At 46.3% G+C, this 6,112-nt stretch overlaps 1 non-coding gene across 1 annotated transcript; it reads left to right on the plus strand.

The window, feature by feature from the left end:
- The first annotated feature begins 5,741 nt into the window (after positions 1-5,741).
- Positions 5,742-5,815, plus strand: Trnat-agu (transfer RNA threonine (anticodon AGU)). The gene has a single exon. It is a non-coding gene; the product is annotated as a tRNA-Thr (tRNA).
- The last annotated feature ends 297 nt before the right edge of the window (positions 5,816-6,112 follow it).

Below are 6,112 nucleotides of genomic sequence, written 5' to 3' on the forward strand. Positions count from 1 at the left end.
GAATGGTGGATAACACATGCCAAACCAACTTTATCAAAAATGTTTAAACGCTACGCTCGGGACAAATCCTGGTGGCAACGGCAAACGTCTGAGTTTTATTTTACTTGTCTCAGGGAGCTTTACCAGTCCGATGTGACTGTACCTGAAAATTTTATGCAGATTAAAAAAATTAAGGCAAAATTATTAAAACTTCAGCGGCAGCAGGCAGAAGGCTTTCAAATAAGGTCCAGGCCCCAGAATGTGATAGACGACGAAATGACATCCATGTTTCACGTCATTCGTGAAAATAAGAGGGGGCGGCGGAGATTAATAACTCGTCTTCAGTTGAGTGAAGGCGTTGCGCTCACGCGGCAACAAGACATACGGAACGCACTTCACAATCACTTGGCAGGTCTCCTGACAACGACACATACCGACGATGGAACTCACGATGAATTACTCAATAACTTGCAAAGGACTTTGGGTGCTGCTGAAGTCGAAACTCTCATGCGAGAAATTGATGAAGACGAATTGGATTCTGCGCTATCACGAAGTCCGAAAAATAAATCGCCGGGACCCGACGGTCTCACTGCCGAATTTTATCTTACTTTCTGCGACAAATTAAAGCCCAAGTTGTTGAGTATGTTTAATGAAATTTTACGGCCAGATTTTAATGTTCCTCAGGCTCTCGTGGAAGGCATCGTGGTTTTAATCCCTAAACGCCCAATGTGCAGTTCTGTTGACGATTTTCGGCCGCTTACTTTACTGAACAGTGACTACAAAATTTTAGCACGTATTATTTCTAATAGATTGAAAATGTTGATGAATACTGTCATTGGTCAGTACCAGACCAGTGTAGGTGTCGGTAGGACGATCTTCCAAAATTTGTCTCAATACAGGGACGTTATAGCCATTGCAGATGCGTGTAAGATACGGTGTGCGCTAGTTTCCCTTGACTTTTCAAAGGCATTCGACAGAGTAAACCATCAGTTTCTCATCCGGACGATGCATGCCATGGGATTTCCACTACGTTTTATCAATCTTATACATGAGCTCCTTCGTAAAGGAGTAACTCGACTCATGGTGAATGGCCAGCTGAGCGCATCAATTAATATTACTAATTCAGTGCGACAGGGATGCCCTATGTCGATGGCCTTGTTTGCCATTGCCATTGAGCCTTTGCTTGTCACCTTGACACAGCGTCTACAAGGATTAACCATCCACGGCATTAAGATTGTTTGTACTGCATATGCGGATGACGTCGGATTTTTGGTCATGGACGAAGGTGAAGTCGAGGAAGCCCTTCAGATCGTCAAAAACTACGAACTTGTTGCGGGTGCGAAGTTGAATGCCAGGAAATCTGGCATTATGAACATAGGACGCGGCATCTCGCTGCACCATCACGGTCAGTTGCAACTAATTTCTAAAATGAAATGCCTTGGTATTGAGTACAGGAGCAACATACAGCACACAATTGCGGTGAACTATAGGAATCTCCTGGCAAGTATGCGTGCTTGCATGCAGACCCACTACCTAAGAAGCCTTGATGAACTGCAGAAAGTCACCTTCGCTAATGTCTACCTCACCTCAAAGATTAACTACGTTGCACAAGTACTGCCCATGCCACAGGAGACAGCGAAGCGTATGATGTCCGCTCTAGGCCATTTTGTCACACGTGGACACATTTTTAAAGTCAAGTACGATACGCTCACTCTCTCCACGACCGATGGAGGCTTAAATTTAACAGATGTTCGTTCCAAGTCACGAGCTTTGTACGTATGCACCACCTACAAACGGTGGAGGTCGTTACCGAACAGTCTAACGGCTCACTTGTTAACCGAAATAGCGCCGGCCTGCCTGCAGCCTCCTGTCTCTGTTCAACATATTCCGCCTGCGCTGACTCACTTTAAGAGCTTTTTCATTGAGTTCAGTTACGTACGGTCAACTCTCCCAGAAAATGAGCTTTCCGTGGTGAAGTTAGTTTATAATAAACTACTGGCAACCAAGAACAGGAACAACATCGAACACAAATACCCCAATCATCGCTGGCCAATGATATGGAAAAACATACATAGCCGTGATTTACCAACGTCAGTGAAAGCCTCTTGGTACAGGGTCGTGAAACGTAAAATAAGTACCAATTCACGACTTCATGCTCTACATTTGGCTGACTCACCTTTGTGCCTAACGTGCAACTTGCCTGATACTGATGAACATCGTTTTCTGTGCACCACTGTCCAAGCAGTTTGGCCATGCATTCGCCGAAAACTGGCTACGATTATGAGGACTTCCCAGCTTTGTATTAAACCTGAAGATTTCCTGTATCCGGATTCAGTGCCGTACCCGAACACCAAACGGAACTCTGTCAATTGGTTGAAGGGTCATTATGTTCATTATTTACAGACGCAAGAACCCAAGAGTGAGGCGGCGTTCTGTCTTTACCTGGCATTACAGTTTCACATACTTTCACAGACGAGACATTACAGGAAACGATATGCGAATTTTTTAGAAGTCGTTCTTCGATGAAAGAAGTATTTTTTTCTTTCCTTCATTCTACATTGCTTTGTTTTTTCTCTTTTCTTCTTCAAATGTCACAGTGACGTATACTGAACAGTGTTACGACAAGGACTATTTTATTTTCTTCTGTTTTTCTAGCGGACCAGAGTTCCTTTTTCATTTTCTATTAAAAAAAAAATATATATATATATATTCTACTTTGTCACCATTGCGGGACTATGCAATAGGTTTAGAAGTATCTTTGGTTTGGAAATCGGAATAGTTCAGAAGAATAAGTACTTCAGAAATCATGGCAGATGAAGCCGACGCCGACGAAGGCGATTTATGGCGAGCGCAAGGCGGGGCTGAAGGGGAGGAAGGAGGACCTAAAAAAAAAGATGGTAGAGCGCTTGCTTAGTATGCGAGAGGTACTGGGATCAATACCCAGTGCCTCTAGAATTTTTTACACACCTACATGCGCACCTTGATATGCAAGTGGAATAATTCACAGAAAGCAGATGTGTCTAGGAAGATACAAGCTTGCGCCGAGTTCACGTAAATCCCACTGCAAATTCCTATTCTTTGCGTGCAGTCAGCTGCTACTGGTGTTGCTAGTTGTGACTGCTGATAACAGATGCCGTAGCAATCAATTCATGGAGTGAGTTGTATGTTTTGCGATAGTCTGTCTCTGACAAGCAAGCACAGGTGACATAGATGCGAACACAGGAAGCTTGCAGACCCTCGCTGCCTGCAGACACCGAGCAGCCACACTAGGAGGGCGGCCTAAGCCGTAGGCGAAATGTACTCATTCGCTTTGGCGCGACGTCGAACTATAAATAATGCTGTCACTAGCGTGAGCGTCGTGGAAAGTCGGAAAAGTCGGCTGCGAGGGTGAGTGCCAAGTTTGGGGAGCGTTTCGTAGTATGCGCAGTGCAATGGAGACGCGGAAACTTGTTGTGGCCCAGTGTTTTGCAGTTGGACGACAAGATTGGTACACAGTAGTAAAGAGCGAGGCACTGAGTTGGCATATATAATGTAGTGCACAATGGTTCTCGAGATGTGTTTGTTACCTCAGGTGCTGTATAAGTGTCTACAATGAGTGAAAACGGAGCAATTTGTGACGGCTCTTTCAACTTAAGACGTTAAAAACAGACGGAATTTGCATTTGTAATACCAGAGCATCGAAACAACTTGGAACTTTTGTGTATATGAACGGGTCCGCGCCTTTGTACTCTGCTCCCTTGACCACTACAAACCAACCAACCATCGTGTCCGTGCGCATCTGAGTCGCAAACAATGGGGAATAGCGCAGTTTGCTCGTGCATGGGGCGTAGCTCAGTTGGTAGAGCGTTCGCTTGGCATGTGAAACGTCCAGGGTTCAAGCCACGGCGCCTCCATTTTTTGTGGTCAGTGCATGGTAAGTGTTGGTCGCGGCGAACCTAAAGGCACGCAAGATGTTGCAAAGCCAGCGTCACAGACTGATATGATGTATACTGACGTAAGGAGAGCAAGATGTAAGTGTGGGGACCGGCTGTTATCGAGGTGTCATCGGGTGCAGATCTGTCTTAGGTATCGCGGCTTAACCTCATTGACGACTAAAGGGTGGACAACACGTTGGTCTTACTCAGAGCGGTGTCCGAATTCTATTTTCGACGTTATACGTGCCACTTTCATTTTGGCAACTACGATTCGATACAGAATGCACGAAACCTGGAAGACACCCTAACGGATACATAGAGAGTAGTGTTTGTCTGCTGAATAATGGGAGTGCAAGGGTCTGTGTCGTCTCTATGGCTGTATGTAGCACCATTAGTCTTCGGGGGGGGGCCGGCGTAGCTCAGATGGTAGAGCGCTCGCTTAGTATGCGAGAGGTACTGGGATCAATACCCAGTGCCTCCACAATTTTTAACACACCTACATGCGCACCTTGAGATGCAAGTGGAATACTTCACAGCCAGCAGATGTGTCTAGGAAGATACAAGCTTGCGCCGAGTTCACGTAAATCCCACTGCACATTCCTATTCTTTGCGTGCAGTCAGCTGCTCCTGGTGTTGTTAGTTGTGACTGCTGATAACAGATGCCGTAGCAATCAATTCATGGAGTGAGTTGTATGTTTTGCGATAGTCTGTCTCTGACAAGCAAGCACAGGTGACATAGGTGCGAACACAGGAAGCTTGCAGACCCTCGCTGCCTGCAGACACCGAGCAGCCACACTAGGAGGGCAGCCTAAGCCGTAGGCGAATTGTGCTCATTCGCTTTGGCGCGACGTCCAACTATAAATAATGCTGTCACTAGCGTGAGCGTCGTGGAAAGTCGGAAAAGTCGGCTGCGAGGGTGAGTGCCAAGTTTGGGGAGCGTTTCGTAGTATGCGCAGTGCAATGGAGACGCAGAAACTTGTTGTGGCCCAGTGATTTGCAGTTGGACGACAAGATTGGTACACAGTAGTAAAGAGCGAGGCACTGAGTTGGCATAAATAATGTAGTGCACAATGGGGCTCGAGATGTGTTTGTTACCTCAGGTGCTGTATAATTGTCTACAAGGAGTGAAAACGGAGCAATTTGTGACGGCTCTTTCAATTTAAGACGTTAAAAACAGACGGAATTTGCATTTGTAATACCAGAGCATCGAAACTACTTGGAACTTTTGTGTATATGAACGGGTCCGCGCCTTTGTACTCTGCTCCCTTCACCGCTACAAACCAACCAACCATCGTGTCCGTGCGCAACTGGGTCGCAAAGAATGGGGAATAGCGCAGTTTGCTCGTGCATGGGGCGTAGCTCAATTGGTAGAGCGTTCGCTTGGCGTGTGAAAGGTCCAGGGTTCAAGCTGTGGCGCCTCCATTTTTTGTGGTCAGTGCATGGTAAGTGTTGGTCGCGGCGAACCTAAAGGCACGCAAGATGTTGCAAAGCCAGCGTCACAGACTGATATGATGTATACTGAGGTAAGGAGAGCAAGATGTAAGTGTGGGGACCGGCTGTTATCGAGGTGTCATCGAGTGCAGATCTGTCTTAGGTATCGCGGCTTAACCTCATTGAAGTCTAGAGGGTGGACAACACGTTGGTCTTACTCAGAGCGGTGTCCGAATTCTATTTTCGACGTTATACGTGCCACTTTCATTTTGGCAACTACGATTCGATACAGAATGCACGAAACCTGAATGACACCCTAACGGATACATAGAGAGTAGTGTTTGTCTGCTGAATAATGGGAGTGCAAGGGTCTGTGTCGTCTATATAGCTGTATGTAGCACCATTAGTCTTCGGGGGGGAGGGCGTAGCTCAGATGGTAGAGCGCTCGCTTAGTATGCGAGAGGTACTGGGATCAATACCCAGTGCCTCCAGAATTTTTAACACACCTACATGCGCACCTTGATATGCAAGTGGAATACTTCACAGCCAGCAGATGTGTCTAGGAAGATACAAGCGAATGATTAGCATCCACAATTGACAAGCGTGCTGTTATTAGTGCGCAGGAAGCACCCTCCTCCCACGCCTACACTTAATTTAGAAACAGTACAAGTGTTCCCGTAAGATTCTCAAGCCTATGTCGGAAAGATCTGCCTTGCGCTGAGTTCACGTAAATCCCACTGCAGATTCGTATTCTTTGCGTGCAGTCAGCTGCTACTGGTGTTGCTAGT

This window comes from Schistocerca gregaria, chromosome 10 (assembly GCF_023897955.1).
Source record: "Schistocerca gregaria isolate iqSchGreg1 chromosome 10, iqSchGreg1.2, whole genome shotgun sequence".
Classification (NCBI taxonomy): Eukaryota; Metazoa; Arthropoda; class Insecta; order Orthoptera; family Acrididae; genus Schistocerca; species Schistocerca gregaria.